Here is a 22,989-nt window from a genome sequence, read left to right as displayed (position 1 = left end):
TCTGCCAGGAAGGGCCAAAGGGGGCCCGGAACCCACTCGAGAACACCCCCGAGTTTGTAGAGAGACTAATGGAAGGGGTCTCCAAGGAGACCCCCGGGAAAAAGCTTGCGGGAAGGGGTCAGGAGGGAGGTGCGGGGCCCGGGCCCCCCCGTCGCCAATGGTAGGCTCCTCTCTGGCAGTCACGTGGGGACCTTGCCTACCGTGACGTCAGGGATCGGCCTCAATACAATGTTGCAGAGTTCTATTCGCTTTCCTCCCCCCCTCCTCCCTCCCGCCCGCCTCCCCCCGCTGGAATTCTGAGAACTAATTTGCTTGGCGGTGACATAAGAGAAATCCGGGGATCCGGGGCGAATTCCATTTCGCAGCTTCGGTTCCCACCCCCCCATCCCAGCATCTCTTTAAGGGGAGACAAAAAAAAAAAGCTTTAACAACCCCCCCTCGTTCCAAAGGCTTTTGCATTTGCTTTTCAGGTCCTAAGCAGAGAGAGGGAGAGAGACCCAAAACATGGTGATAATAATATGCAGCTTTTGATGAGGGGGGGCGGGTTGCTTTGACTTTTTGCTTTTTCTCTCTCCCCCCCCCCCCCCGCCAACAATATTCAGTAGGAAAGGGGAGAAAAAGAAACGAGAGCAGGAGGAGGGCAAAGAGAAATCCTCGTTGCGCCGCAGGCGCTGGTGAGGGTGAAGAATTGGAGTAAGGTTCGTATTTTTAAAAAACTGAAAAAGGAAGAAGGGGGGGGGGGACACCCAGACCTGCAGTTTTTCGGGCTGAGAGCGAGGAAGAAGGAGGAGAAGCCCGTTCAGAAATAAGACACTTTTGTTTTTTGTTTTGTTTTGTTTTTCTTCTTTGCTTTACTGGGGAATTTTGCGTGTGTTTGTGCGTGCAAATACCTTGTCTTTTTTTTTTTATTTATCGACAGTGCCTTTGTGGAACGTTCCTTTCAAGAGAGACCTGGGACTTGCTTTTTGCTTTTTTGGAAAACATCTCCTCTGGGCTCTTGTGATTTCAGAGAAGGAGGAGGATTCGCTGCTGGAGAAACAAGGTCGTGGTGTGTTTGTGGATTCTTGTTTTTGTTTTTCCGTTCTAGATACTTTTTCTAGAAGTTTTTCAGTTTTGTGGGGTTGCCCCTCCGTTTCAACTGGCTCTTCTATAAATCGAGGACTCTTGATCAAACTCAGTTTGCCGGGAGGACTCACTCGGCTTATCTTTCTGAAGGATTCTGGCGTGGTGGTTCGGTTCTGGGACGCTTCACTTTTCCCCCTTCCCCCTGTTCAGATTGTGGGTCTTCGGGGGCTCCCAAATGGAGCAGCTCCTTTCACTCCTTTGCAGTGGGGAAGGCAAGAGGGAAAGTTGCAGAAGGAGTCCACTTTGCTTATGGTGGAACCGCAAGCGGGCCTTGCAGTACCCACGCCTGGGTTGCAGCTGTGGGCTGGGCAGCTGGGTGAGGGGGGGGGGAATCCAGACCCCCTTGTGCCCTGCAGGCTGGGTCATAGCAGATCTCTGGCTTTGAAGGGGAGTTGTGTGTGTTTTTTTTTGGGGGGGGAGTGTTCCATCTGGAGCAAATGTAAAATGAAACCAGGGTTTGGGAATCCCTGGCTGTCAAAACAGTTTTCTGCCTCGAAAGCTTGTCCTTGATTAGAAATGAGAGCAGTTTAATGCGGATCGTTCTGCGTGCTCCAGAGTCTCTGCAAAGCCTTTATTTTAAAGTTGTCGATTGAAAATTATTGCTAGGAATTTTTTTTGGGGGGGGGGATTATTTGTTCGCTTTGTAGCATTTCAGAACTGCCTGTGTGTGTGAAAAGGCCTCCCTTCTTTTTAACTGTTGAAGGAGACTTTAGACCTGGAAACATGTGTGGCCTGTTGGGTTTTATCAAGCTAAATAGACTGTAAATATATATGTATCTCTGCATGGCCTGGGAGGGGGCATGGGGGGGGGGAGACGGTTTGCCAAAACTTTGAGGATCAAAGGTGTTGTTGTTCTTGTTTTGGAACTTATGACGATGTAGATGTCTTTCCGACTTTCACTGTATCAGGGCCTAAGCAGCATGCCGTCCTATCAAGCGGAGTTCTCAATTATTTGTTTATTTAATGATAATAAACCTCTAATTGTTATGAGATTGTGGGAGGATCTATAAATAGCTCAGTGACTCTTTCTCTCTTAAACTCTCCCCCCCCCTTTGACAGAAGGGGGAGGGGAAGAGAATCAAGGAAGCTCGATAAACTATGAATGGGAATTTGTTTACAACAATCTCTCCAAGTTTGAATCACAGCACAGTCACACTGGCTAATCAAATTGCTTAGGGAAACTGATTAAATGACATGCAAATTGTTTGAAACACTCAGCTGTAACTTCAGTGCGTGTGTTTAATTCTCAGTATAAATATTGCATACATCCTCTCAGATCTTTGAGAAAGGAAAAAATACGTATGATTTTGGGGTTATGCACCTTCCAACGATTAATGTCTGGCAGAGAATCCAGACTTTGAATGCAGTTTAAGAAAAATTGCAATTCAGGAACATGGATTTATCTCATTTTGTAGATTGCAGAGCAAAGGGCACCATGTTTTGGTGGATGTCTGCAAACAGAGCCATAAATCAGAGGGACGATTTGTCCTTGCATTTGTTTGCTTGTGTGCAGATAGATAACAACTATAGTTACGAGTCATTATTTTCCTGAAAATAAAAATCTATATTTCCCTGAAATTTAAATCTCTCGAGTTTGAGGCAGCAAATGGGCTGTTCGAACCGTTTGACATTGACCACCTTAATGCTTTAGCACAATCGCAGATTGAAGGGGGAGACACAATTCCTATTGTGTTTCCTTGGAGTATGAAAACTCGTTTCAAATTCATTATTGCGAACCAGGCTCCCACCCACTAGATGACAGGATGTCAGCCAATACAGGGCCAAAAAGAATATAAATGCATATGTGTGTTGTAAATAATGGACCAAACTGGCTGAAATTATTTACTTGGATGTATGCCTGCAGCCCTAAGTAAAATGGACCTCAAGGCTTTGAGTGCTCCTCCTATTTTGCTCCTCCCTGTGTGCCATCGTCTGCCCGCAGCCTAATATTTCCTCCCTATAGGCTGATTTTAAGTGGGGAAGAAATGTATTATTCTTCAAAGCCATTCCCCTTCAGAGGTCAGAGGGTAGTGTTCCTAAAGTAGCCAGAGGGGGCACTGCAGAGCAGGAGGAAGAAGCCACGAATCGCCCTTGCAAATTCCCAGCTGGGTTTCAAGCGCTGTTCTCAAGGGACCAGCTTCCTCCCTGCCCCCCCCCCAGCCCATCAGCCCTGCAAAGCGAGCGTCTTTTAGCAAGTGCACACCAACACACACATTGCACCTGCTTCCATGTTTTTAAAGCCTCGGTAGAGAGGCCCCGAGAAAAGAATTTGGGTAGGAAGAAGCTGTTTGTTCCTTTGCAATAGCCCCTCTGTGCAAAAGAGAAAAAGAATGGGGAGGAATATCTGATTTTGCCATTTTTCCCATCACTTGTTTTGAAGTCCCAGTGTCTGCAAATATCCCTGCAAGGTGTCATCTCCATAAGTATCTGTCAGGGATGCTTTAGCTGAGATTCCTGCATTGCACTGGGGCTGGACTAGATGACTCTTAGGGTCCCCCCCCCAACTGTACGGTTCTATGATTCTAAGTATCTGGGAGGGTCCCCATCTCTGTTACACCCCATTCCCCACTTTGAAAGTGGAACCTGCCGTTTTTAATATGGGAATCGCGAGACTGAATGCCCTCACACAGTTGACTGAGGGGGAATTGTCTTACTGAGATAAACAACACTGAGAGCCCTGGAAAGGCACAATATAAATGCAACGGAAAATGTATATGGGGTAAAAAGGTATAGACAGGAACCTTGAATGATAGGTGGCTATGGAATTCGACCACCCACCATGCATACTGGAGATGAGGGAGAAATTCAGTTCAGTTTTGCATTTAAAGGCAAACCGACCTAATTCACACTTTCTGTGAATAATAAGCAAACCGAAAAGTGGAAGTATCCTTCGAAATTTGCACTTTCCTGAATTTTGCAAGGCAGTTCTACAGCCGAGTAATGTGTACGGAAATGCATGTCCTGGGGCAAAGCATACATTAAAGGCATACATTACTGGTTTTCCTCTTTCTTAAAGAAATCGTAACAATCTTTTCAATAGTAGCAAAAGAGAAAAATCATGGACAACTCTTTGGCACAATGCAATGCAACAGAATTACATACAATATTAAGTCTGCTATACACCTGAAAGCTCAAACTAAGTCACTAATATTTTCAAATAAAACTGCCATGAAGATGACTGAATTACTAGAGGCTCTCTAAACTCACCTCCACCATTAATAAACTTTAAGAAGGGATCTTATTCTTTATCAAACAAGCTGAGTTCAATCTCCCCTTGAATTACTCAGCAGTGGTTACATGTTTCAAGAGATGTTTCGATGTTTCGAGAGAGCTATACCTCATGCATTGTTAGAACACATCTCTTTTACATTATATTGTAAATTACCCTGTAATCTTCAAATGAAGGGCGGCATAGAAAGTTAATTAATTAATTCATTAATTTTGGCATTTGCCCTTTAGATTTCCAGTCCTCGTCTCACAGAAACTAACAGCAGGACTGCCCGAGTCTTATGCTGCAGGATGTATTGGAGGGAAATGTTTTTGCAAAAAAAATATATGTTTATTAGGCAGACCTTCAGGCACAATTGTGTATATTAGGAGATATTTGCAGTAGCGATGAATATTTATGAAAACTTTGAAAAGTGTTTTTTTTTTTAAATAAAAACTGATATGGAAATGTGAAGTGAATTTAACATTGGCAAAAAATGAGAAACTGAAGGAAACTGAAACTGACCATTTTGCCCGCCCACCCCTCCTGAAATATAATCAATAAGGTCCCTTATATTTTTAAATCTTGGTTCTGTCTCCAGCTGCTTCATCTATATATTTTCATCCAGCTCTCACTGTGGATCCTGCCCTCTCCATCAATTTTGCTTCATGCAGCCAGGGAGGGAGTTTAGCTTTCACCCCAGGACCCTGCCGGATAAGTCACTGATTTTCCCATATAAGTGAATGGAGGGGTTTTTGTTTCATCTGAGAGCAATCAGGAGAAAATGGGGTGGAGGACATCCACTGTGGCCAGTGGGGATAGGTTGGCCCTGTGTGCAGGAAAAAACCCACAACAACAACAACATCAACAACAAGTGGGCATCTGCTTTGCATTTGGGTTGGAGCTGCTATTTCTGATCGGATGGAAATTAAAAAGGGCATATTTGAGCCTTGGCTCCCCAGCCAAATGGCTCATTCCTGCCTGCCCACTCCCTGGCCTCGCGTTCAGAGAACTTAGCCTGCCGTTTCCCTTCTTGGAAAAGCTCTGTGCAGGGATGGCGTGCGGCACAAAACATTTTAGCCATTTAATTGTCGTGCTCTTAAGCGACCGTTCGATCAGCAGTCAGGTTAAAATGCACGTTGCAGAACCCCAGCAAGCACCCTCAAAATAACCCTCCTCCCCAAAGCTTTACTGATCCAGCAAATGACTTAAACGCAGGAGCGTTCGATGATGCCGTTGAGACGTGAGCATGTTTACTTGGAAGTAAATCCCAATGATTTCAACATGCCTTGGAGGAGCTTAGCCGGAGTGCTGCTTCTCGGAGCAGATTTACACTCAAATTCATCCCTTTAAATAAGCTGACATCCTGTCACTAAACTTGTTTTTTTCGATTGGAGGAATTAAGCAAATGAAGTGTCCTCTGAAGGATGGTGCCTAAATCATCAAAAAGGCACAGATATTTTGTAACGAGGGCCCTGTCACGGGATCTTTTCCTAAGGGGACTGAAGCACAGATTATGAAATACACATTTTGAAGTCACAATTGATTCTTACGGAACAATTCTGTTATGCTTTTGCAACTGCGAATAATTTCTATTTTGATACAGTGGTACCTCGGGCTACAGACGCTTCAGGTTACAGACTCCGCTAACCCAGAAATAGTACCTTGGGTTAAGAACTTTGCTTCAGGATGAGAACAGAAATCGCACAGCAGCAATGGGAGGCCCCATTAGCTAAAGTGGTACCTCAGGTTAAGAACAGTTTCAGGTTAAGAACGGACCTCCAGAATGAATTAAGTTCTTAACCAGAGGTACCACTGTACCTTCTCTTGTTTCCCCTCACCCAAATTGTATGGTACAGATGGAGCAGAACTTTAGCTTGATGATTTCCGGGTGAATAACTCATGCAGTCCATTTTTCATGCCACAGTGCCCCCCAAAACTGAGAGCAGGGACACTGGAGGGGCAAACAAGAGAAACCATGCAACTGTCTAGAACTCAAAAGAAGTGTTTGCAAATCTCCAAACTTCAATCAAGTCCCAAACTGGAATCTCCGGCATTAGAAATCTGAATGTGAAGCTTTTCAAAATTTGAAACCTTAGCCTTGTGGGTGTCTTGCCGGTTGCACTGGCAGGCATGAAATGTGAAATCCCGTAAGCTGTCAGCTGTCAAGTGCTAAATGCTGGGCCATGCCCTCCTAGCAAACAGCATCGCTTGTCAGCTATCAAACAGTGTCGACTGGCAGTCATCAAAAGGTTTGGGATCAAATAATTGCGAGGCTGGTTTCAGTGCAAGTTAAGAAATATCTGGTGAATATTGCTTGGCAAATATTCGAGCATTCAGGGAAGAGTTAGCAGCCGTTTTGTTCGGTCTGCACTTTTCGGAGCAGCAAGCATATTTTGGCTCTACGGCCGTCCCAAACCCGACGAAGGCTGTTCAGTGATCTCACAGTCCGAGAGGAACTGGCCTTAGATAGGGTGATCTCCGAGATCCTGAAGGAAAGATGCTGAATTTATTCCGCGGTTTTCTTACTGGCCCTTCACCACATGGTTTAAGGGCAGGAGCAACAATAGAATAACGTACAGTTCTAGGGAGCAGAACGAGGCCAGTTCCAAAAGAAAGTGAAATCCTTCCAAACGGAGCAGGACACTTCACGGGAAATTAAACCAGTTGCAAGTCTGTGCTGACTGCTGTCCTGTCCTTGGTTGTGACGGAGGCACACCTTTCCCTCTCTGAGGTGGAGGCCGGACAGCAAGGCCCACGGGGTAACATGACAGCTGTCATTACATGCAATCAAGCCTACCTTCCATGGCAGGACATAATGGAACTTCTAATATGTTTCCTCTTCTTCTTTTCCTCCTTCCTATTTTCAAAATTAACCTCCACCTACGTTCCTCACTCTTTCCCCCCACGAAAGCGAGAGAAGAATGCGTATTTTAATAACCCAATTACATCTTCAATTGCAACAATTTTTGGGAGGGGAAGCATTAACCTATTCAGGGAACACGGGCTCATAAACGAGCTTGATAAGTTGCCCTGTAGCACATCTCTACTGTGGTTTATAGACCCTCAAAGTGATTTATGTGATGCACAGAGGGAAAGGAGATTTTCATCTCTTTCAGACCACAAAAAATATTTATGGGAAATTATCTCTGGAATTTTAATCCATGCATTTTTTTAAAATTTTAAAACTTTGATTTATATCCCACTTTTAGAAGCCAAGGCAATGTAGAAGGGGCTTCCCCAGAAGTCTCCCACCTGGATTATGACAAGAAGACATGTTTAGCATCTGCAATGAGGTAGCCTCATGAGTCTTCGGATCATGTATTATTATTGTTACTATTATTATTTCTGCGGATACTCAAAGGCATGCAGTATTGGCACCATTATATCTAGAAGAAAAGCACTGGTTAAAAATGTGGCACTTACTGTCACGACTTCATGGTGAGTACCAGTACCATTTTTTCTAGAAGGAAAGCACCGGTGATTATTATCCAAAGATAAGGAATGTGTGTGGATATGTGAACCCGATAGTCATTCCTGACTGATTAACCCAGATTAAGAACAGAGTGGGCATATTCCATGCATATTATCTGGTGGATATAAAACCCATCTGCCTTTGTCCTTGCACTGGTGAATATTATGGGCTACATTTTAATGGTGTCAGTTTTTTTATTATTAAATTGAACATTTCCTCTTTTTCTTCTTCTCATGAGCCCACAAAATGCAAACAAGGGCATCCACCCTTGTTATCCCCCTTCATCCCTTGATATGTCAAAACAACATAACTATTGCACTGCTAGCTTTGTACTAGCTGCCTCTTGAGCATCCTAGCCAAAATGTGGATTGTTTGCACATTAGGGAGGACTGTATTGCCTGCAATTTGTCCAGTTAGTGAGCACTTCAGCCTTATGTTGCAATCGATCTAGCCTTCTTCTTTTTCCTCCTCCTCTTTTTCTTCTTTTAAAAAAGTTTGGGGCTGGGTGGCGGCTTTCTGTACAGCCCCTGTGCTATTTCCAGGTCTGACATATAATTTTCTCTTGCTACTACCTTTCTTATTTGTTTGTTCCCAAGCGTCGGTATAATTCACAGCAGACTGCATGAGGTGTCCCAAGATCTTATCTCCCTGATGTTCAGTTTTTAACTGCCTGCTTGCTTGCTTGCTTAATGTACATAAACATCACATGGCCATATGATTTTTTTTAAAAAAAATATTATGTGTCTTCTGGTTTTATAGCATCAGCAATACATGTAACCAAGCTGCTAGGGTTTGCTTTTCTGCTCCTTGCCTGGACTACAGATGCACTTAAATAATTAGCTGAGAGCAAGCCTCCAATTGATCTCCAAAACAGCATTCTAGTCTATAATACCAGTGACGGCAGAATTGTTTTGAGCTGGGTGATGCACTACAGCTGAACTTTTGCAAAAGCATCATAATGTGTTCCTTCGTATGATGCAGCCCAAACTTTTCCAGGCCCCTTGTTCCCATAAGCTCATCTCCTTGTGCCCCTTACCCAACGCTATAAAAGGCATTATACAGAATAGCAGTTTGCACAACTCGCTAAGCAATACAATTCAAAAACAGTAACAATTAATTGCACGGTTATCCAAAATCCAATTAAAACTAATTTGTTTAATTCAACAAAATTGATGATCCAACTTTTCTGATAGTCATTTATACCTCCAGGACCACCCCCTTGCCTCTTAACATCACCGGAGTTACTCCCCCCCCCCGAGTGGTACCACCCAATTTTGTAACCAGTGTTTTAGATAATTTAAGCGAGTGGACTGGATGATTTAGATACATCCATCATTGCTTAACCTGGTGCTGAGTGTCTAAAGCTGGGATGGAGAAGATCTGTACGCCTTGAGAGCTTCTTGCAGGGATGCAAATGTTCCCCATCCCAGATCCTATAGCCCTTGGGCAGGGGACAGACCTTAGGGTCCCTGCAGAGGACAACCTGGGTGCTGAATTTAGGACTTAATACATGTAGAACTTTGCATCTCCAAACAGAACCCTTCCTATGAGCAGACCCAGGGCCGGATTTAGGTTTGATGAGGCCCTCACCTACTGAAGGTAATGGGGCCCTTTCTATGTCCAGCTCTCCTTTGTCAACAACAAATTGCCACTGTTTTTTTGTGTTGAATGTATGCTATATGGTAATTTATGGACCTCGTAGGAGCCGACACAACACAAAACACTGTTGCTACATGTAGGTTTTATTTTATCCGTCCTTTATCTTGGAAATGTACATCCAGGGTTTTTTTTTCTTCCTTTAATTTTTGGGGGGACCCCCAAGAGAGTGGGGCCCTAAGCTAGAGCTTGTTTAGTTTATACATAAATCTGGCACTGAACAGACCCCATCGTTTTCTTCCCCTAAGAACATGCATGTGTCACAAACGCCTTTCTGCAACGAGAGGCGTGGTTTGAGCATTCCTGGAAGTTAGGCTTTTTAAACCAGAAAACCCTTTGCTACCTCAAAGGTAAGGAAGCTAATTGTGGCTGCTTTGTGGCGACAATCCCTTAAAGGCTTTTGTTTATTAGGCGTGACGGCTTCTTTTTTTTTTAAAAAAAGGACTTCCATTTTCAGAGGCTATATACCTCCAAATGCCAAACGCTCAAGCACAAATATTGGGGAGGGGGCATTCTGAGGGCCCCACACCCTGCTGGCGTAGAATCTGCTTGGGCAGAAGATGCTGGATTAGGTGGGCAAATGGCCTGATCCAGGATGACCCTTCGGTTTTTCCTATGAAGGAAAGGAACAGCCCTCTCCATCTCTCCTGGGTGAAGTTCCACATGGAGTATTACGATCTGGGAGGATGTAGGCAGATTTATATAAATAAATTTCTGCTATTAGAGGCCAGCCATTTGTCCTGAATGATCTGTGCTTTAAGTGCCGTATTTTCCCGTCTATAAGACGCCCCCATGTATAAGACTCCCCTTATTTTTTGGGACTCCGATTTAAGAAAATGGGGGGAGATACTATCCGTGTATAAGACGAGCCCAGATTTTGAGCATTATTGTAGAGTTAAAAAAACCACATAGTCTTATACACGGAAAAGTACGGTATATCTCCAGGCTGAATTTTCCATCACCACCTTATTTCCCCCTCTTTCATTTCGCCCTCTCTGGTTGTTTTGCCAAATGTAGGAATACATTTAAGCTTAACCATTTGGACCGCTGGTATTCAAAGCTTTGGCAAATTGCCCTTGTGGAAAAGATATCTCAGAAACTGAAAGTATCTAAAGAACTTGATGGCATGATTTTATTCCATATACAAATACTGAGTTTCTACCAGCGTATGCAAAGGTCTGGCTCATTTAAGACGAGATAGAACCTTTATTCTCAATAATGATGGGACTCACACCAGTGGAGAATGCTTTTATTTTATAAATCTTTATTATTTGCGAAGGGAATCTTTGCATGAGTTAATATATTATTATTTCCTTGGAGCTTCCCTGTACCTTTGTGCCCTTTCAGACTGTGATGCTTTGTGGTTTAAATATCTGATTCTTTGTTTTTCTTCTTTTTTTGTTATGTTTGCCCTTTGTTCATAAATCAATAAAAGAAAATAAATCCGGAATATTAAAGTGGAAAACGCAGCATTTAGAAATTATAACAGAAATGTGTTGGAAATATCAAAATACCATGGCTAGTTTTCCAGAGCTCAATGAATAAACATGAGATATATTGACAAAACTGTATCTTCTCTTGTCTTCTTCTGAGTTAAATTATTTCTGCTAAGTTTTGACATTTGTGTGACGTTCCACACTTTGACAGATTGAGATGTACTGCAACACCGATTCTTTGCAACGATTATCTTGGTCGCTGCCTGAAGCTTGGGGAATCAGTAAGGGAGTTGTGCTCTGCCTAATAAATCTAAATAACCCAGCCAATAGATCAGACGAGAAAACCCACAGTCTCATTAATTTTATTTTCCTTTCAACTGCAGTCCTACTCACACCGATCTGAGAGTAAGTCCTATCGAACTCAGCGGGACTTTGGAATAAACATGCTAATTTCTAAACTCAGTAAGATTGTGGTCTGTTCTACAGATGTGTAGGAAAACTGCAAACAAACAGTTGTACCACCAGGGTTTATTAAAGCGCTCTCAGTATATTTTATCCAATTCATGCGGTGCGAAATGCAAATTTACAAAGCATCCCAGAATGGCTTTTCTCTAAGGGAAATTCCCTCGTGAAGTTCTTGCACAACTTTGATCCCATAATGCCTCTCCCCCGCACAACGTCCTATTTTGCTGGACATTATTTCAAGACAGATAATGATGTAAGTACCATATATTATAGTTGAAAAAAACTTTGATCGTACCGCTTTGAATTCTGTGCCACAGTTAATCACTATGTATCAATTGGGAGGACCAAATCCCATTTACTCTCTGATCATTAAGGGTATCTTCACATTCAAATTATTGAAGCCGGCAGGGATTTCCCCCTCCCCTCGTAAAATGCGTAATCAATTGATAGCCGATTAAGCAAGTCCTCTTTTGAAATACACCCTTGACTCATCCCACCCCAAATATACATTTCCAATTTGATTTATTTACTTCCTTATTTTCTTTCTTTCTTTCTTTCTTTCTTTCTTTCTTTCTTTCTTTCCTGCAATAACTGGCACAGAGGCCAGTTGTGCCCAGGGAGGAATTTCCTTGCCGTTTCATGATTCTCAGAGACTTATTCATTTATTATTTCATGTATTTATTGCATTTATATCCTCTTCTCTCCCCCCCCCACAAGGAGCTCAAGGTGGAAATACGTGCCTCGTTCCCCTCCTCATTTAATCCCCACAACAGCCTGACAAGGTAGGACAGGCTGAAAGGTGGAGACTGGCGCCCACGGTGGCACCCAGCGAGCTTCATGGCCCTGGCACTGGTATCTCCCAGCCCTTAGTCCAACACATCTAACCACTACACCACACTGCCTCTCTCAACAGAGGCAAATAATTGCTCACCTTCTAACATTTTGTATGCCATCAAATGCCAGCAGTGCCCTTCAGCTCTCTATATTGGACAAACAGGACAAACCCTACGCCAAAGGATAAGTGGACATAAATCTGACATCAGGAATCGCAAGACAGAGAAGCCAGCAGGAGAACACTTCAGTCTCCCAGGACATTCAATACAGAATCTCCAAGCAGCTGTCTTATTACAAAAGAATTTCAGAAACAGGCTTGAAAGGAAGTTGCTGAATTACAACTTATCACTAACTATGGTAAACTATGGAGAGATCTGGTCTGAATAGAGATATGGGATTCCTGTCTCATTACATATGCTAATCATCTGCATACTATCCCTTGCTTTTTCCTGTAGGACTAATTGCAGTCGTTAACAGGACACGGGTGGGACGCGGGTGGCACTGTGGGTAAAACCTCAGCGCCTAGGACTTGCCGATCGCATGGTCGGCGGTTCGAATCCCCGCGGCGGGATGCGCTCCCGTCGTTCGGTCCCAGCGCCTGCCAACCTAGCAGTTTGAAAGCACCTCCGGGTGCAAGTAGATAAATAGGGACCACTTACCAGCGGGAAGATAAACGGCGTTCTGTGTGCTGCGCTGGCTCGCCAGATGCAGCTTGTCACGCTGGCCACGTGACCCAGAAGTGTCTGTGGACAGCGCTGGCTCCCGGCCTATAGAGTGAGATGAGCGCACAACCCTAGAGTCTGGCAAGACTGGCCCGTACGGGCAGGGGTACCTTTACCTTTACCTTTAACAGTCGTCATGAGTCAATCACCCATCTCCTAAAACCCCACCCCACCCTCCCACTATATATAAGGGTCTGGTGACTTCTGTTTCAGTGTATCTAAAGAAGTGTGCATGCACATGAAAGCTTATACCCAGAACAAACTTAGTTGGTCTATAAGGTGCTACTAGACAATTTTTTTATTTTTTTTATTCCAGAGGCAAATAGTTAACCAAAGAGAAAATGTGCTTCCTGGTTCTGTTCTGATTTTGGGGGGTGAGGGAAGTGATGCTTAGCTTAAAGAGCCTTACTCTCGAGTAAGTCCACAACTTTGGAGACCCTTTAGAGGTGCTGGCTTAAAAGAAGACTACGGATGGCTGTGACATGTCTGGTTATTATTTATAGATAGCATTTATGTGTCCCAAGTCTGCAAGGTTTATAATAGCAATGTACACGTCCGCACACAGACAACAGACACATACAAAAATCAGGTTGCAAATTTGGGAAAGCCCCGCTGGAGAAACACTGTCAATCAAAGCAGATAGTTCTGGACTAAGATGGATCAATGGATTTGATTCAGGATACGACAGATTTCCATTCCCAATCATTGCATTCTTAAACCTGACCCATACCACTAAAACAGAATGCTTCAATTATATTTGATATTTCCGTAAGCAAACCATGATGATATTTCAGCTCCCATCTTCTGCTCCAGACGATGGAGGCATCTTAGCTGAATACAATTATCAATAAAAACAAGACAGCAGTGACTTTGTATTTGCTATAGGGTCCTTTCGGGTCGGGGGGAGTTCTCTGCAAGGCGGTAGGGCTAAGTATTTCATCGGCTGCAGAGAGTGTTTTGCCAGATGTTAACGACTGAGATTTCAAGAGCATGGATCTGAATGCAAAATCTGGGCTTTCTTAAATAGAGAGCATCTCTCGAGGCACATTTATCTCAACAGTCGCCGTTCTGCCTAACCACATAAACTACAGGCAGCAATCTCCCGGGACATCTTCTTGAACCCGGTTTTTCACCTCGGCAATGAAAATCCCCTAAACCGATTGCCGGAGAGCAATCGTAATAGTTTTGAGGGCCTAAATGCATATCAAATTCCATCGTAATTCTTTTTACCTCTTTGAGGGTTTAGAATGAATAAAATGTATGAATTGTATTAAATGAAAAGTAAAAATAAGTAATATTCCTTTTTTAAATAAATAAATAAATACAGGATTTATATAGTAGCTCTGTCCTAATCTTGCTGATGCTATAAACTGGAATTTAACTTTTAATACTTGTTGGCATATTTATTTATGATATCAGGCCGTATGCAGTGTCAGCCCTACTCAGAGTAAGCCCACTGACTGTAAGCGAGCAATCCCTACGCACAAGAAAGGGGCATAGAGCAAAGTGTCGTAAATTAAGCCGGCGTAAATTTACACCGGATCCAAACCCCAGTCACCGACGGGGCTACTAAGCCTGGCAGACAGAAAATAAAAACCTTTAAATCGTGCTCTGCTCCGTGACTCCTCTGAATGGGCTTAGGATCCGACCTCTGTTGCCATCTCTAGTCCTGCCTCTTCCAATGCCCCCTTTGTGGGGGACTTACGCCAGCCTCGACTCAGCACAGGAAAAGATCATTTCCGGATCAGGTCCACTGCCCATCTAAACATGCATCCTGTCATCACAGTGGCCAAGCAGATCTTGCTCCAAATGGGCCGTGATCATCCCCAAAATCGGTGCCACAGTGCTTCTCCAACACTGGCGGAGGTGGCGATCAGGCAGGGCCCCCTTGGGTGTGCCACCTTGATAGCTTCTGCTGCCTGAAGCAGGGCCAGATTTAGGTTTGATGAGGCCCTAAGCTACTGAAGGTAATGGGGCCCTTGATATGGATAAAAGGCCCCCATCCAAACAATGACTATCATCAATGCAGGCAAGGGGAAAAAAATTCATTTTCATTTTTATCATCTACAATGATATTTATTTATTCATTTATTTTACTCATTATTTATTTATTTATTTATTTATTTATTTAATTTATTTATTATTTGTTTATTAGAAGACATCTGAAGGCAGCACTCTTAAGGGAAGCTTTTAATGTTTGATGCAATACTGCATTTTAATATTTTGTTGAAAGCCACCCAGAGTGGCTGGCAAAGCCCAACCAGATGGGCGGGGTATAAATAAATTATTATTATTATTATTATTATTATTATTATTATTATTATTAATTTTATAGTACAGTACACTGATCCTTGCTTTCATTTTATGGATCAGTGGTCCCGTTAGATAGCAAAATGCACGTTCAATTGCTGTTTTAGGGGTTGCTTTTAAAAGTCTGGAACGGATTAACCCGATTTGCATTACCTTCTATGGGAAAGTGCACCTTGGTTTCGGAATGCTTTGGTTTTGGAACGGACTTCCGGAACGGATTAAGTTTGAGATCCAAGGTACCACTGTATATAGAAATGAGCAAAGCAGTGATATTTTAGGGAGCAGGCTAGCAGGCGGGGCCCATGATGTACATCATAGGAGCCTACACAACACAAAACACAGTTGCTGCATGTAGGTTTTATTTTATTTGTTTTTTATCTTATATTTTGGAAATGTACATCCAGGTTTTTTCCCCTTTAATTTTTTTGGGGGGCCCCCAAGAGAGTGCGGCCATGAGCTATAGCTTGTTTAGCTTATACATATATCCGGCACGATCTCAGCACGCTCTTCCTTTTAATTCCAGCAACTGATATTAGAAACATCGTCTGATACAGTTCAGTTTCTGGAGCAGTGATTTCTCCTTCTGCTTATTTATTTGCATGTTATTAGTTCCATGCACTCAACTAATTGCAACAATATCGATTACATACCGCAGATGACACCATGGTAGGGAGAAAATTGTGGGTCCTAGGTTCATTAGGGAAACTTGCCAAAAGGCTCAATTTAGCACTATTTCAGGCCCTGAATTTAATGTTCACTGTGCGACGATATTTCCGGTTTTTACAACCATCGTTCTCGCTGTGGCGATTGGGGTGCCAGCCACTCCCTTAGGTCTTGCCATTTAATAATTCCCAGAGACCTCGAGGAGGTAAGCGTCCCACTTAATTGTGCTATTAAAAGCAGATTAGATCATTAGACAAATTCGTGGATGAGAAAGGCATGGGGGCTGTGTACCACCTCCACCATTTGGGATATTATGGGCTGTATTCGACTGTGTTCTCTTCTGCCTAGGAATTAACGGACCTCAGTTTGTCACCTCTGTTCATTTCAGTGGGTCTACTTTGAGTAAGACCAATGATGCCCTGTGCCTCTGAATTCCAGTTACTGGCTGCTGGTTTTGTGCATGGCCTCTGGACTTTGCAGAGACTTTGCAGAAGACAAGATACTGCATTTAATGTGCTGCTGGTCTGATTTAGCATGCTTTTTATTATTTAATAATAATAATAATAATAAACATTAGCTAAGCTTACAAGCCTCAATCAGTTTGATCAGTATCTAATCAACTAAAACTCTAGAAGATCAACAAGAGGAGAGGCTCATTTTAATTGGCAGGGCTAAGAACTGAGCTATTTATGTATATTTTTACAGAATATCTCTGCAGCCTTTAAAGTTTTATACAGGCTCTTAAAGTTGCTCATAAGCTTGGAGGCAAAATAAAAAATATCGGAAGCAGTACTGGTTTTGGAGCCAACAAAACCTTTTCTTGATTTTTACCAAATATGTAAATTTGACCTAGAATTTAATATATAATTTTATATTATAAATTTTATTTTGTAATGTATATTTTAAAACTGCAGATCCCCCCCCCTAAAAATTAAGCCTAACTTGTTTTTAACATCTAGCTTTTATAAGTAAACTTAATGCAAGTTATATATATATATATTTTGTAAACCACTTAGAACTTTTGATGATTCATTGATAGAGAAACCTGGTTAAATAAATAAATAAAATCAATATTTCTGTGATATGATTATTAGTTTTATCCAAGTAACTTTTAAAATTACATTTTATGAATATTGTGTTATCTATTTTACATTTGTAATTGTGTTTTTGTGTTGTAAACCAAACTGTGGCTTTCTGGTGAAGAAAAGTCAGCAAAGGAAGAACAATCATCAAGTAAAATCAGCCACACCAGTTTATTTAAATTTTTTAGTTTAGTCCATTGAGCTTCTTTTGATTCAGATTTCTTACTTGATCAAGGACGTAAACAGAGCACAAAGCATCATTTACTGCTTCATATTGCAAGGTAACCTGCATGGAATTTGGCTAACCTGCACGTTCATTTTGATTTAACAGATTAATTAATTGATCCATCACTTCACTGGCAAATGATCAGCCAGCTGACAAATCTTGTAACTGGTTCACAGCCCTGGATTTAGGGCTCTTTCTCAGACCCTCCAAGTGTCCCTGTTTTCCAGGGACAATCCCAGATTTGCAGAAGCCATCCTGGTTTCCAGTTTGATCCCGGAATGTCCCACTTTTCTTTCGGACGTCCCTATTTTCACCGGAGAAATCTTGGAGCGTATGGAGTTAGGGGACCCATGAGCTAAGGAGACAAGGACCTAAGCAACCTTTAGAAGACACCTGAAGGCAGCACTGTACAGGGAAGGGGTGGTTTTTTTTTTAATGTTTAATGTTTTATTGTTTTTCTGTATAAGTTGGAAGCTGCCCAGAGTGGCTGGGGCAAACCAGTCAGATGGGTGGGGTATAAATAATAAAATTGTTATCATGAAGGAATAGGACGCCCCTATTTTAACTGGAGAAAAATTGGAGGGTGTGCTTTCTCACAGATCCTAGAATCGTAGGGACCCCAAGAGTCATCTACTCCAGCCCCCTGCAATTTTCAGCTAACGCATACCCCCCTTTTAAGCCATATGTACAGTAGACGCCTCCTCTCAATTGTATGTTCTCAGTTATCTACATCAGTGCAGATAACAACAACAACAATTTATTATTTATACCCCGCCCATCTGGCTGGATTTCCCCAGCCACTCTGGGCGGCTCCCAACAGAATATTAAAAACACGATAAAACATCAAGCATTAAAAACTTCCCTAAACAGGGCTGCCTTCAGATGTCTTCTAGAAGTCAGATAGCTGTTTATTTCCTTGACATCTGGTGGGAGGGTGTTCCACAGGGTGGGTGCCACCACCAAGAAGGCCCTCTGCCTGGTTCCCTGTAATTTGGCTTCTCGCAATGAGGGAACCACCAGAAGGCCCTTGGAGCTGGACCTCAGTGTCCGGGCAGAACGTTGGCGGTGGAGACGCTCCTTCAGGTATACTGGGCGGAGGCCATTTAGGACTTTGAAGGTCAGCACCAACACTCTGAATTGCCATCTCCTTCTCCATGAATCTGTCTAATCCTCTCATAAAGCCATCTAGGATGGCAGCCATAATTGCCTCTTGTGGGAAAGTGCTCCACAGTTTAACCATGTGCGGCATAGTTTCTTTCTTTCAAAGCCAACTCTACTTCATAGCCATAATGTCTCCATTATATTGACATGGTTCTCATGCGCTCTATGCGAGTTGCACTTCAATCCAACCCCTTCCAGGCATTTATGCCCTTCTGGAGACCATGAAGCATATTTGTGGTGTCTTAGTTGTGGGCACAGACCTTTCCCCATCAATGCTCATGTCTTGCGGCCTAGGTAGAGTTACTAAATGCAACAATCCCACTGGAACGAGCTAGCCAGTGACGTGACAGAACGTGCAGCTCTCTGGGCATTTAATTTTGGTTGGGTTATGAAACAGATTCCACAGAGCGGGTGCCACCACCGAGAAGGCCCTCTTCCTGGTTCCCTGTACTCTCACTTCTCGCAGGGAGGGAACCCCCAGAAGGCCCTCGGAGCTGGACCTCAGTGTCTGGGCTGAACGATGGGGGTGGATAATACTGCTATCAGTCATACTGAGATTCCTGCATTGCACACCTTGGCTCCCTTCCAAGTCTACAATTCTATGATTTTATGAAACCACAGGAGGGGAGAATTACTCTTGTGTTCGAATCCTGCTTGCAGGTTTCCCACAGGTATCTGGTCGGCCCCTGTGAGACCAGGATGCCGGACTAGATGGGCCATGGGCCTGATCCGAGGATCAGACTCCCTTGGGAGGTGGTGAACTCTCCTTTCTTGGAAGTTTTAAAACTGAGGTTCGATGGCCATCAGCCCGGGAGTCTATGGCTGCCATTCCTGCGTTGCAGGCGGGTTGGACTAGATGACCCTTGGCACCCCAACCACGCCCTTCCATGATCCAGCAGGCTCTTCTTATTCTTGCGCTTGGATTGGGATGTTTTCGAAACCACAAGGCTGCTGCGACCACAGAAATGGGGGCAAAAGAGGAGCTGTTCCAGATTAATTAATCCGATCCAAATGGCGTGACTTTCTGCGACACACCCTCTCGGAGGAACAAAAAAAGCAGGCCAATGAAACGGGTGCTTATAAATCTCGCAGACTGTCTCCTGGGCACATTTGGAAGCAGGGGGGGGGGGGAGAGGATGTGCAGAGGGGCAAAGTTTGGAAATCTCAACAGCTGCTCCCAGAAGCGTCCCCGGGAGAAGCTGGCAGCCGGTCCTCATGAATTTTATTTGACTCTTTGAAATGCCAGCCTGCGTTATTTAGTTTAATAAGTTATAGGAGGGGAGAGGAAGGGAGCTGGTGTGTGTGTGTAGATGTCTAACACTCTCTGCCCAGCGAGCCGCAGATGTTTTGGCTCTGGCAGGGAGAAGTTCTGCTTTTCCTCGGAACTCCTCGGAATCCAAAGGCTGCTTCTTTGGCCCGCCTGAGACGCCATTGCACGGTTGCAAGAAAAGAAAGTAGCAGGAAGAATGTGCAGCATTGAGGTGGTGCAGGGAGAGAAAGAAATGATTCCTCCTTGTCAAAACGAAAGAAAGGGTCTGGCATGGCTTTTGCTCATTAGCCATTCCTATTTGTTTGACGGTGGAGTGTTTTGGTTGCATGTCTGGATCTTTTCCTCCCAGCCCAAGGGAGGGGAGCAGTCAAACCAGACTGGCCTGCCTTGTTTTCGTGCAACACGCCCTCCGTACGAAGACACACACACACACACACACCTGCCTGCACAAGGCAGGCTGCTCCACACTCTGCTCTGAGCCAGGCCTGCAACGTGCTTTGGGGAGTAGAGAGACGTTGTAGTTTTCCATTCCTGCAAAGTTCCCTTGTTTATCCCAGGCAAGAACCTTTAGACAGGGTGAGCTGCTCTTTCAAGGTGCCCCTGCCCTCCCTCTGGACAAAGTGTGCTCAAAGTCGAAGGGCAGATAAGAGGGTTTTTTAAAGGGGGGGGGGCTCCAAGGATGGGTGGTGGGCGATTGCGAACGGACAGAGGTCTTTCGCAGACTCCTTCCCAGAGACAATTGCAGTTCCCACCACCACCACCCTCAGATGCACGGAGCAATAAACCACAATAAAAGCCACAAGGCATCATGAAACAGCATCAATAAAAAATGCAAAAAAATTGCACGGAGCGGCAAAGAAAAACATTGCCGCTTTGGATGGCAAACAACCGAATGGCAAACTATTAAAATGAAATTTCCATCTCGGCTAAAAGCAAAATCAGACGTGGAAAAAGAAAAGGAAAGGCGGAAGGCGAAGGGAACAGTCAGGCATATGATCAGGGTGTTTGGGTTTAATTTAATGTGATATTTACATAGTACCCAAAGCCTTTAAAAAAAGAAGAAGGCAACAACTGAAATGTGGAAAGTATTCAAAACACAAGCGGGTTCACCCCCCGCCACGGTTTCTGAAGTCACGTGAAATTTGTTTTCAACGCTCACAGAAGTTATGCCGAGGGAAGTGAGTGTGATTGCTGTTGGAAATTTGGGGGCACCATTTGTTTGTTTGCATTTCAATCCCACCATTTTTTTCTGAGGAGCTCACGGTGGCAGGCACATTTCTTCTTCCTCTTCTCATTTCATCCCTACAATAACGCTGTGAAGTAGGTCCAGCTGAGAGTCAGTGAATGGCCCAAAGGTCATCAATCATAGAATATTTCGCCGGAGTGGTGCATGCTCTGGTTATCTCCCGCTTGGACTACTGCAATGCATTCTACGTGGGGCTACCTTTGAAGGTGACCCGGAAACTGCAATTAATCCAGAATGCGGCAGCTAGACTGGTGACTGGGGGCGGCCGCCGAGACCACATAACACCGGTCCTGAAAGACCTACATTGGCTCCCAGTATGTTTCCAAGCACAATTCAAAGTGTTGGTAAAGGTAAAGGTAAAGGTACCCCTACCCGTACGGGCTAGTCATGTCTGACTCTAGGGTTGTGCGCCCATCTCACTTAAGAGGCCGGGGGCCAGCGCTGTCTGGAGACACTTCTGGGTCACATGACCATCGTGACGAAGCTGCTCTGGCGAGCCGGCACCAGCGCAGCACACGGAAACGCCGTTTACCTTCCCGCTATAAAGCGGTACCTATTTATCTACTTGCACTTAAGGGTGCTTTCGAACTGTTAGGTGGGCAGGAGCAGGGACTGAAGATGGGAGCTCACCCCGCCGTGGGGATTCGAACCGCCGACCATACGATCGGCAAGTCCTAGGCACTGAGGTTTTACCCACAGCGCCACCCGCATCCGCGTCAGTGTTGGTGCTGACCTTGAAAGCCCTAAATGGCCTCGGTCCTGTATACCTGAAGGAGCGTTTCCACCCCCATCATTGAGCCTGGACACTGAGGTCCAGCGGCGAGGGCCTTCTGGCAGTTCCCTCCCTGCAAGAAGTGAGGTTACAGGGACATCTGAAGGCAGCCCTGTTTAGGGAAGTTTTTAATGTTTAATAGGTTATTGTATTTTAATATTCCATTGGAAGCCACCCAGAGTGGCTGGAGAAACCCAGCCAGATGGGCGGAGTATAAATAATCAATAATAAATTATTGTTGTTGTTGTTGTTGTTGTTGTTGTTATTATTATTACTATTACGTACTACTATTATTACTATTAGGGACGCGGGTGGCGCTGTGGGTAAAAAGCCTCAGCGCCTAGGGCTTGTCGATCGAAAGGTCGGTGGTTCGAATCCCCGCGGCGGGGTGCGCTCCCGTTGTTTGGTTCCAGCGCCTGCCAACCTAGCAGTTCGAAAGCACCCCGGGTGCAAGTAGATAAATAGGGACCGCTTACTAGCGGGAAGGTAAACGGCGTTCCGTGTGCGGCTCTGGCTCGCCAGAGCAGCGATGTCACGCTGGCCAAGTGACCTGGAAGTGTCTCCGGACAGCGCTGGCCCCCGGCCTCTTGAGTGAGATGGGCGCACAACCCTAGAGTCTGGCAAGACTGGCCCGTACGGTCAGGGGTACCTTTACCTTTACCTTTATTATTACTATTATTACTATTATTATTACTTTGTGGCCAAACAGGGATTTGATCTCCCAGCTCCTAGTCTAACACTCTAACCCATGGGTAGGCAAACTAAGGCCCAGGGGCCGGATGCAGCCCAATTGCCATCTCAATTTGGCCCGTGGACGGTCCGGGAATCAGCATGTTTTTACATGAGTAGAATTGTGCTTTTATTTAAACTGCATCTCTGAGGTATTTGTGGGGCATAGGAATTCGTTCTCCCCCCCCCTAAATAGTCCGGCCCCCCACAAGGACTGAGGGACAATCGACCGGCCCCCTGCTGAAAAAGTTTGCTGACCCCTGCTCTAACCATTATGCGACGCTACCTGTGCAGATTATTTGGTCACTTCCCAGCTTCAGGAGTCACCTGCCTCACACATGTCAGGCTATTCTCTCTTACACATCTGCAATGGCCTTTCCAGTCTTGTGCAGTCTTTCCATAGAAAACCAATCCTTTACCCATCAAAAATTTGTGAGTGCTAAGGCTCCTGGGCTCCTTGGAGTTGGCCCCACTGCTTCCAGGGTCAGTGGCAAGTAATGGATGCGGTTTCTCACAGCTCAGACTAATAAAAACTTACATGTGCATATGTTTCCAAAGAGACCAGTTTGCTTGGCCAACTATATCACTTGAAAACACCCAAGTATCGGC

The 22,989-nt window shown here is 44.3% G+C and overlaps 1 protein-coding gene and 1 long non-coding RNA gene across 2 annotated transcripts in view; one reads left to right on the top strand and one right to left on the bottom strand.

The window, feature by feature from the left end:
• The window catches only part of BCL6 (BCL6 transcription repressor), a 73,010-nt gene that overhangs the window by 32,074 nt on the left and 17,947 nt on the right, over window positions 1–22,989 (bottom strand). The gene's annotated exons all lie outside the window — the stretch shown is intronic.
• LOC310678490 lies at window positions 181–11,030 on the top strand. The gene is made up of 2 exons (XR_014511771.1): window positions 181–7,629; window positions 10,900–11,030. It is a non-coding gene; the product is annotated as an uncharacterized lncRNA (long non-coding RNA).

This window comes from Podarcis tiliguerta (genome assembly GCF_965153285.1).
Source record: "Podarcis tiliguerta genome assembly, chromosome: 5".
NCBI lineage: Eukaryota > Metazoa > Chordata > Lepidosauria > Squamata > Lacertidae > Podarcis > Podarcis tiliguerta.
The sequence above is the reverse complement of the archived record's forward strand: the minus strand, read 5'-3'. Positions and strand labels throughout refer to the sequence as shown.